The sequence below is a fragment of the Ixodes scapularis genome, unplaced genomic scaffold, assembly GCF_016920785.2.
Source record: "Ixodes scapularis isolate PalLabHiFi unplaced genomic scaffold, ASM1692078v2 ptg000064l_1__unscaffolded, whole genome shotgun sequence".
Lineage (NCBI taxonomy): Eukaryota > Metazoa > Arthropoda > Arachnida > Ixodida > Ixodidae > Ixodes > Ixodes scapularis.
The window spans coordinates 75,697-86,678 of NW_024609903.1; the positions used below are offsets into that span (position 1 = coordinate 75,697).

The 10,982-nt window shown below is 46.2% G+C and overlaps 2 pseudogenes; both read left to right on the forward strand.

Moving 5' to 3' along the window:
• The first annotated feature begins 5,366 nt into the window (after positions 1-5,366).
• Positions 5,367-6,538, forward strand: LOC115320240 (annotated as a pseudogene).
• Positions 6,539-7,411, forward strand: LOC8029733 (annotated as a pseudogene).
• The last annotated feature ends 3,571 nt before the right edge of the window (positions 7,412-10,982 follow it).

A 10,982-nucleotide genomic window follows, 5' to 3' on the forward strand; every position in this document is an offset into this window, starting at 1 on the left:
TCGACCTAAAGTTAACTGGATTGGGGGAAAGTAGCTCCATTGCCTTCCCTATATCTGCTAGCCGGACACAAATGGATACTAATGTACAGGCGACCAAAACCTCGCAAGGCGATTGGCTAATCGGTTTCCGTTGCTATGGCATTTTGTCCCCTTCAAATCTTCGAAGCTTCGAGAGGGTCGTTCTAGTTCAGTCACACCGAGATCGCCATGGTGCATCATCGTGCTGAAGGCGTGCCTCGCCAAAGTATGCGTCTTTTGCACTGTGTATGCAATCAACTCATCAATCACGGACAGGCACGTAGCCAGGGGGGCTGCTGGGAGCCCCCCTCCACCTCATACAGCATTTTGTCATGGGCGCCCCCCCTCCCCCCCCCCCCCCCCCCCCCCCCCGAAACAACAAAATCCTGGCTACGTGCCTGATCACGGATCTCTTCCAATTGTATTGTTCTTTTTGCATATTTCAAAACAGGGAAATTATTTTTCAATGCCTCCAAGCACCGACACCGCATGGGGTGGTGGTACGATGATGTACGCCAGTTTCCCCGGTGTGCGGATAGCAAAATCTCGGTGTGCATGAAACGTCTCTATAAAGCTACCCGTGACCAGGCAATTGACATCGGCTCACCAAAATATGAAGATCGGTCAAGGAGAAATTGCTCATTTCATGAGCGAAAAGAGCGACCATGCGGGGAGCTTGGCGCTACTTTCCCACGATCCAGTTACTTTAGCTAGACATAAAGAGCTGCCTTTGTCTCCACTGCGCTCATCGAACGCGTCAGAGTGCAAGAGCCAAACGCCGGACGCCGGCGTTCCGTCGGAAAGTAACGCCAAGCTTCCCGTATGTCGCCATTTTGGCTCATGAAATGAGCAATTTCACCTTGGCCTCTCCATTCACCTCGACCTCTCGCCGAACCAATCAACTGCCTCCCTTTCATGACCTGACTCAGCTCTCCGCCCGAGGATGTGAGCGAGCGTGTGATCCCTAAGCAAAAGATCGACGTCCAACGCGCTCGTAACTTCCACCGCAAAAAAAAAAAAAAAAAAAAAAAAAAAAATTTAATATAAATAAATAAATAAATAAAGACGGGATAGTGTTATTGGCGGACACGTTTATAAATCCGGATGATGATCGGTTCCCCCCGGAATTGGGCAGCCCTTGGGGGTCAGGGTCCAAAGTTCTGCTATGAACCTCGTTTAAGCCCACCTGAGCTGGTGTCCTTGAGGAGAAAACTTGCGGACAAAGCCTTGCACTCGGGGCGCCCACGGTCTGTTGCAGAGCGCGAGGATGCTCTCCAGTGCTCGAAGTGAAGGGGGCAGGAGGATCCTATTCCCCGGTTAATTTCGCAGTAGATAATAAACAGAGAGTTCTGCAGTCGAACGATGAGGGGTCCTACGAGGTGTAGCCGGAGAGCGCGTAGTTTCCCAGCGACTACCTCCAGGAGTTTATTTATTTTAAGGTATCGACATTTATCGAAGTAACACTTGTGTGCAACCTGCGTCGTGGGACAAATTAGTATTTCCAGCGGCAATGGCACCAACGTCAAATCCAGCTGAATATATTTATTTAGCATGGATATTATATATATATATATATATATATATATATATATATATATATATATATATATATATATATATATATATATATATATATATATATATATATATATATATATTTATTTATTTTAATTCGAAACACTGCGAAATTAATCTTGGAATTTCAGAGAATTTTGTTTGATTGGGAATCAAACAAAAATAAACTCAGATAAAGTCCGAATCTTCAGAAAATAATACTGATAGTGATAATAATAATAATCTCCAAAAAACATTTTCCGAATTTGACGAAAAATAAACTCCGAAAACACGACATCCTACTTATAAGAAAACGTATTCCAAAGATCGTCGAGATCCAAAGACAAAACAACTTCCTCAAAATCTTGAAGAAAAGAAAACATCTCATCCGTCAGGCTCTACAATCTGAGGGGACCAATCAGGCAGCGTAAAAAGCGGCAGTCACTGGGGCTTTTCTGCTTATGATTGGCTCAGCGATGATAAAATAGGTACATAAACATGGCGAACACCATGATAGTGCGCTTTTAATGCCGTCTGATTGGTTCCATCCGCTCGTAGCGTCGGCTTCGTCTGGACTTCAACCAAGTCTAGAGTAATCGCCCTGGTCATAGAAATAAACCCTCCTAGGGACACATTTCTAAGTGTTAGCTTGAGGGCACATCAAATTTCCAAAACTTTCAGTCTATCCACCGTGGTGAAGAAGGAGCAGCGAAGCTGTACTATGTGCCGCCGTCCAGAGCGTTGTGTCGAGATTTATTTGTCCACGGACACGAAACTGGGGATACTAGCCCTGGACAGTTCCGCTGTAATAATGACGTCGTGGTCGATGATTCCCGGTCCGTCGATACAGGAGACATGAGAGAATTTTGATTTGTAAAGAGAAGATATAAAATAACACACTGGCCGGTTGAGCACCAGTTCTCGTTGGTGATGATACGTTTTGGTAAACACTGCAACTTGAAATAAAATTGATGAATGAAGAATAGAGGGAAGACGAGCTAGGTCGTTCGAGGAAAACCGCATTGTTATTGCACGTCGGGAAAGTAGCCTCCGCCTAGTATCAAATATTCAGAGCAAACAGATAGCAGCGTGTCTGACACTTCCAGCAGTGGCTGAACACTAGAACCCGGCGGTCCGTGAAATTAACCAACCGTCAAAAAAGCGCCGTTCTAATTATGGGGGCAGATACCAGAGTTCTATAAACTGTTATGAACCGAGATAAAAGCTCCTCCGCCATATGCGTGTTCCTGCTGTTGGGACAGACAAAGAATTCCGAGGAAAAACCCTTGGTGTTAGCAGCAGAAGCATCCAGCCAAGATTCCGTGCCAGGCTAGGTTTTATTGATTCAATAAAAGAGGCAGAGTGGTCTACCTTCTTTTTTATGCTGCGACAGTTTAAAAGCAGAACCACTACCATTGTTAAGATTTAACTTTAACGGGCTGTTAGCGTGGTCATATAAAAACGTAGTGTCTCCGATAATAAGCCTGTTAAACCGTGGTTTGAACTTTTCTCCTTGCTATTACCCAAACTGCAAAAGCTGTTTACGTTCGTAATGCATATTTTTCCGAAAAATCCTCGCTAATCGCAATTCTGATGTCCTGTAGCTTGAATCCCGGAGATAGGGAGGGGGGGGGGGGGGGGTCTTTAATTTTGTTTTAAAATTAAGGGAAAAAATATAGAGCCCATCCACTTCACGTGAAGATGGAGGACCAGCGAAGCTGTTATCTTGACGACAACTTCACGACAGTTGCTTAATTGTTTTTATTAAATTCTTAGTGACTAAAGTGATCATTGCCTAATGCTCACTTAGAGGCAAGTTCTAAACCCAATTTTCCAAGACACACCTCAAGAACATTTTTTTTTTCAGCATTGCGGAACCGAAAGAAAAGAAGGATAGATCGGCACGTTTTGCCCCCAGCCTCCTCACAACGCACTCTCAGCTGAGATAAGTCGGTGACTGTAGGTGATAACAAGGAATCAGGACCTCACCATCTAATAATGCCAGGAAATGCTGACTCACACGGGTCGCCCCCTCTTTTTATTTATACTTGCCACGACCAACCAGAACGAAGGAGCGCCGTTTAAACGGGAGTTTTTTTGTTAACATCCATGGACCGCATTGCTTTCCAGATTCTAGCACATAACAGCTTCCCTGTAAGAATTACAATGATGGGCCTTGGCTTGTCAAATCTAAAACGCCCAAGCCTATGGGCGTGCTCTATATCTAATGCGGAAAGTTTTGTTTCAATTTGAGTTCCACACGTTTCCAACTTTGGATTGCTTCCAGGATCACGTCTCATTTTGGTCGTCCCTAATTCCGTAAAAGATAAGATTACAGCTTCACCACCTATTTTCCACGTCCTCCTGAAAAGTTGACAGGCGACCGACTTACCTAAAAGGCAACTCCGCTTCATTTTTGCTATTTAGAAAACTATGCAGCCCTCTTTAGTATTATATAGGTAAACCCCATGTCAAATATGACGATCTAATTCCGTCTATATATTTAATAAACTGGCCAGCAAACTTTCAAATGACCCAAGTTGCCGAAATCTGCCAACTCTAGCTAGCGACGTGAGGCGCAATCGTCAGCGCAGTCAATGCGACGGAGTTGGAGCGGCCAACGTTGAGCCACTACGTCAGAGGCATGACTACGTCATTCTCACGTTTTGTTTGTTTTTACTTCTCAGAGCGAAATTGAACGATGACGTCATGAGTTCCTCCTCCCGGTGTTGGCTCAGCGGCGTCCACGTGATCACCGTAACGCGGATGCGCTAGTTTGCGCGCTTATCCGTTTTGTTTCTCCGCTCCCCCTCTCCTCTTTCGTCTTCTCCCCTTCCCCTCTCCCCCGGACCATCACCGTCCACGCCATGCGAAGCGACCTGACCGCGTCGCGTGTCCTGTACCTCGCTCCCACGAAAGTCACAAGACCAAATGGTTTGACGCGACGTGGCCATGACTCTGACGACACGAGACCAATGTTGCTTGACGCAACCAAAGTTTCGGTTTCGGTATCAGCTGATGTTTAAATTAAGATTACACAAATAATATTCCACCTTTCGCGAATCCGAAGACGTAGAGCTGTTTAGTAGTGCATTGTGAAATGGACTCACATGTAAGACTAAATTTTTCGGAATTGAGCGGAGTTGCCCTTTAACAAGCTCAGGGGGGACATCCTTTATTGTTTGCATTTCTAATTTCACGGTACTCTCAGTCAGTGTTACCAACTGTAAGGATACGTCCCTAAACGTAGGGACTTTTGGCGATTTTTTGGTCCAGTAGGGAGGTACTACGTAGGGACGCCCTGCCACTTTTACAGGAAAACGTGGGGATTTCCACAATCGCTGCCATTTTTTTTTTATTTCTGGAAATTTTTTAATGTTCATGTAAAAACTTAATTGTGTTGTCTGGACTTTAGGCATTTCTGTATATTTCTTGCTTCAACAAAGTTACTTCTGGAAACACCAGGTGGCGCCACAGATCGACACAGACATTATGTTAAACGCGTTAAACACGCCTCAGCGCGCTTTTTGATAAAGATGTAACATCGTTTCTCTTGTGCACCTCGATTCTGAAGCGTGGAGCAATTGTGGGTTTCTGATTGGCCGCACCGAAGCACATGACCACGTAGCAGACGACACGCACGACCGCGGTCTTTTTCCTCGTGGTTTCGCTTGTTTAGTCCTCCCTTCAATAGTCCTCCCTCCCTTCGCCCTTTCTCCTTTCATTTCAAAAACCATTCCGATTCCGACCGGTGACTAGTATGCAGTTTGATCAGTCCCGTATAGAACAAAACGATGGCAGACCAACACGCTGGACCGTCGTCAGTGACGACTCCGAAAAAGAAACGAAAAATCCGAGAGGAAATGGCAAAGGATAAAGCCGAACCTTCGAGGAAGCAGCGCTTCCGCGAGGCATGGTTGGAGCTTCCGGAGTTCAAGGGATGGCTCGCACCGGACCCAAGAAACCCATTTCGTGCATCATGTAAAGCCTGCAACGCAAGCCGGGTCGCCGGACACAGTGAGTTGACCAAACATTCAAAAAGAGATGCCCACATAAAGGCAACCGCGTGGCTGAGAAATCAGAACTTGATAACAGCCTTCGTACAGAAGTCAAACCCGCACGAACAGAATGTGAAGACTGCTGAGACCAAAATGTCGGCTTTTGTGGCTGAGCACGCCTTATCCTTCAAGGCAATGGATCATCTGGGCGAGCTCGCTAAGGTGGTATTTCATGACTCAGCCATTGCCAAAGGTGTGAGTCTTCACAGAACGAAGTTTGAATCTATCGTAAAAAACGTGTTGGCAAAAGCGGAGACTAAGTTCTCGCGCACAGGCAGGGAGCTTCGAAGTTTTCGATATTTGTAGATGAGGGCACGGACATAACGAACACCAAACTCCTCTGCTGTGTCGTCCGCTATTTTTCAGAAGAGCAAGACCAAGTAATCACACAGCTGTTGGAAGTTATCCCACTTGACGCCAGTTCGTGCTCATCGGAGCCTCTTGCCTCAGCTGTGGAGAAATGCCTCTCTGAGAAGAAATTAAGTCCCGCTAACCAACATAATCGCGCTCGCATGTGACAACGCTAGTGTGATGGTGGGGGAGCGCAACTCCCTGATGGCAAGGCTGCGAGAAAAGGCGGATGACAGTTTTATAACCATCCGCTGCATCTGTCGCTGCATATAGCAGCAAGCAAGGCAGCACTAAAGCTTCACAGGAACGTTGAGGACCTCTTGAGAAACGTCGCCAACTACTTCAGCCATAGCTGTAAGCGTCAGGCTCAGCTCGCTGAACTCCAAGAGTACCTCCACAAAGACAAGAACAAGATACTGAGACCAAGTGAGACGCGATGGCTTGTGCTGCACCAGTGTGTAGAGCGCGTCCTCCAGGACAGGGAGACCTTGAAATTGCTCTTCTTACAGGCGGCTACAGAGGACCGCATTGTGGCCGCTGAGCTGATCTTGAAGGACATGAACCCCATCACGGAGGCGTATCTCAAGTTCATGCAATATGTGCTTGGCTTCTTCAACAAGCTTAACGCAATGTTTCAGAGCAAGGACAGCCTAATCGCAGTCATTCAAGAAGAAAGCCAAAGACTACTGAGGTGCCTATGCCAGAATTTCATGAAGCCGTCTTCTATTAAGGACCCTGCTAAACTCAATCCACTCGACCCCAGAAGTCTGCTGGCCTTGGAGGAGCTGTACGTTGGAGCAGGCTGCCAGGGAATCCTGGATAAGATCACCATGGAAGGAGGATCATCCGAAGTTCGTGACTTCAAGCTGCGCTGCATGTCTTTTTATCAAACCGTAGTGCTCGAAGTCCAGAAAAGGCTTCCGATCTCCGGACCTTTCTTCCACTAAGTGCGGTTATTGCAGCCCTCAACAGCATTGAGCTACGAGGCCCGGAAACGTCTGCCATCGTTGTCCGTGCTTCAAGATCGCTACAGGCACCTCCTACCCAGTGTCGGCGATGTTGAGTAAGAGTGGCGAATGCTTCCCCCGTTCTTCACAGAGAGTGAAAAGATTGGGCTGCAAACCAAGTCGCCAGATGCGTTCTGGGGTCAGGTGAGCAAGGCGAAGACGTTTGATGACAAATTAGTACTTCCTAACATCGCTACCCTGGCAAAGCTGGTCCTCACTCTTCCTCACTCCAATGCAGAAACAGAGCGCATCTTTTCAATGTTGAGTGACATGAAGACCCATAAAAGAAACAGGCTTGGGCCGGAGAGTGTCAACGCCCTGCTCTTGGTCAAGTCAGCCATGGCTACCCGGGGAGAGACGTGTGTCAACTTGACTGTGAAAGAAGGACATATGAAGCTCTTTAACAAGGAAATGTACAACTAAGAAGTTTTTTTCCTTCTAACATCTGTACATACATGTTTTTTAATCGTTACTTTTGGCCACTGGAACGTTATTGTGGGTCGCCAGAACGTTTTAATAGACATAAGCAGGGGACGAGAGCAATCATTGCAATACATGGCAATTTTTCTGTTTTCCGTTCTAACTTTTGACTGAGGCAAGTATTATTTTTTAATAAATTTACAAATTAAATTCACCACCTAGCCGAACTTATGTGGTAGGCAGAGTCGTAGCTTACGCATCCGAATTTTTAGATTTATTTCGGTCTCGGCACGACATCTGTACCTCTAGACAATCGTCATCATGACGTTACTGAACGCTCGCGTAATGACATTGACAGGGGCTCCATTCGGATCAGAATTTAGTTTCATACACTATCCCACCACGGTACACACTAAACATTGTAACACCCATAATTGTGTAAAAAGGGTGTAAGAAGGGTGTAGGTTAGGAAAAACACCCTTTTTACACGCTTTTTACACGATTTTTTAATATCGGTGGGTGTAAAGAGGGTGTGCTGACGTTTTACACCCTTTACACGCCCTCTTTACGCCCCACTTGCAGCGATGGTGTCTGAAATCGAGTAAAAAGGGTGTATGGGCGAATTTTACGCCCTTCATCCACACGGTGTGAAAGGGGCGTAATGGTGATGCGGTCAAATACACCCATGATTTCATAGCCGTTCATATTTATTGCTTTGGTGAAACTGTTGCTGATGTACGGCGGCACAAACATCGAGTATAATGAATCGCCACACGGAGTCGCGTATGATTAGGAAGTGCTAGAGAATAGTTTTTGCAACTCCTATTGAACCCTTCGTCCGACACGAGCCTAAAATTACGTTTCGCGCGTGCATCAGTTTTATCGGTTCAACCTTGATTTTAAAAAAATCATCTCCGCTCGCAAAAAAAAAATAAAAAAATAAAAAATGAACGAAGGCGTGTAAATATACAACCTAGGCAGCACACAGTATTGCACTGTTATGGAATTAAATCGGAAAGATTGTGCCGGTAATATTTTGGTCTAGCCAATATCTGTGAAAAATGTGATGGGTCGCGCCGACGCTATCCTGACATACCGTACGTGGCGCCGTTTTTGGTTGACTGTCAAGAGTGTCCTGCGTGAATCGGCTATGCCGGCGAAGTATTTATATTTCTTGACAGCCTAAAATCCGACGTTAAAAAACAAGACAAAGCAAGATTAAGGGAAATAGAATCTGCTTACTTTTAACCCGAGAAAGACCTTTTAAGCTGATGACTTGAACAAACTGTGGCGCTCTCATTTCGGATATTACAAACTCACCTGACTGGGTTTCGCACTACTTATAGCACATTCACTGAGACTTTATTTTGGAGTGTAGCAATGAAGAAACAATGTCGCAAGAGAATCAAAAGTGCCGGATAAATGACACCCACAGGGACGCGACTCTTATCTCTGCGTAATGACACCAAAATATTTAGCTTCCCGACTCTTTTTTTTTTCCCCGGTTTTTGTTTGGTACACGTGAAATCGCGTCTTCGACGGCGTTCAAAATTGTTTTTCTTAGTTATTTTGTGATCTCGCGGTCCGCACCAAGGCAGGCACGCTTCTACATGAGCGGCAGTTTCAGACACTCAAATTTGTACTACGCAAAGCAAGTCCAGACGAGTCCGATTTCGCGACCTTCCCTGGGCAGGGCAGCAGAGGGAGATTAGCGGCTTTGTCCAACCCCCTTTGACCTCGTCCTCTGATAAGCCTCGAAACCTTCTTTTGTGTCTTCGTGTTGCTGTGAGCGAGTGCGAAGGCCGCTTCTAGTAAATCTGAGGGGTGGCGCGAAACACGTGACCGCTCTCCGTAGGACAAGGACCTTGGACGAAAATTTGTCACGTAACTCACTGTGACGCGCTGATGGGCTGCTGGGGCCGTAGTCTTTTCCGTATGCCAAGTTATGGTGAGTTGTAGGGGCCACGTAGGTCCGGTTTACAAAAGGGGGGGGGCGCCCGTCAGTGTATTCCTGTTTTTCGTGCGTTTCAGTCGCGGCCGTGATTTTTCTTCGTGAACGGCCGGAATACATGAATCCCGGACAAAAGCTCACCGGACAAAAGCTCACCGGGCAGAAGCTCACCGGACAAAAGCTCACCAGGAGGAAATTTCATGTTGGTCTTAACACGTATGCAGACAACTTAGGTGCATGCGTACGACACTAAAATACAACGATAAATTAAAGTAAACCTATGCATTCGTAATGAAGAGACATTGTGCCTAATCTTTATGTGCGCGTTTAGCGTGACATAAGCGCAATGAAAAAGCGAGGTCAAGAAAGGGTGACTTCGTTTCTTCGGTCACTCTTCGGGTTCAAAAACTTCGGTTCACGAAGTTTCTTGGGCGTGGCACACGGGTGCTCCGACATACCTTGAGTCAAGCAAGCTTGATCTTATCAGCTCCATTCAGTTTCAGTGACCTAAATGTTGGTCCCAAATCGTTGCTTCTCTGCCTGTAATGGCTTATCTGCCAACACCTTTGCATGAGATGGGATGCCAGTTCTCATAAAAATGGTGGAATGTTTATCCCAGCCCGTGTTTTACCCGGGGTAGCAAAAAAATGAGGTGAGCTTTTGTCCGGGTCAGTGAAAAAACGGGTGAGCTTTTGTCCGGTTACCGGAATACATCCATGACAACTTTTCGCAAATGGTCGTTTATTTCGTCGGAGTCCATGAAATTATTGTGCTGTATTAGTTGGACGCGTTTCGACAAAGAGTTGCTCATCGGCGGCCGCGAGACTTCCGTTGAATGTGAGCGACCGCCTTCATCCTCGACATTGTGTTTGTGGATAGTTCTGTGCTGCCCGAATCGGATTATGCATCTATCACGGATTACATGAGATCGCTGTTTTATTTGTAGGTACTCTGCAAGCATGCTTCTGATAGTAGTCCAAGGGGGCTATGTTCGACAAATGTTTCGTTTCTCCTAAAAAGAAACGGAAGTGACGGAAGCGACGATATCGCGTTTAATTGGTTTGGAAGGTCAAATGGCGAAAGTAGGTAACTTTCGTCATTTGAACCTCTAACCAATCAAACGCGATATCGTCACTTCCGTTTAGTTTTAGGAGCAACGAAACATTTGTCGAACAGCCTCCCTGCTTCCATTTCAATAGACCATTTTACGGCTTACAAACATGAACTGCCGCTTACGTCTATAGCAACTCCCGGTCGTACCGTCTTTGCAAGCCTGCCAGTTTTGTCCACGTGACCAGTGCAAGAAAGCGTAACCGTCACAAGAAAAGTACAGTTGGAGATTCAACTAGGGCTTTCGGCTGTACAATTTGAAGGGTCTATGAAACAGTATCCGATTGAAATATTCCTGACCTTACACGCACAGACCGCCACTGCTTTAGAAGCGTCTTGGTCGTGGTGGAATTGCGAGGATAAAAGAGAACTATTTCTTTCAGTCTTGCCTTCGCCAAGTTTTATGACGTGCGCGGGAACGTAGCTTTGCCCTTTGGCACGCTTGTAATTGCACGCACTTGCCCGCATAAGCAGAGACATGGCTGCGGCCAGATGAGCTGCTTGCAATCGTCT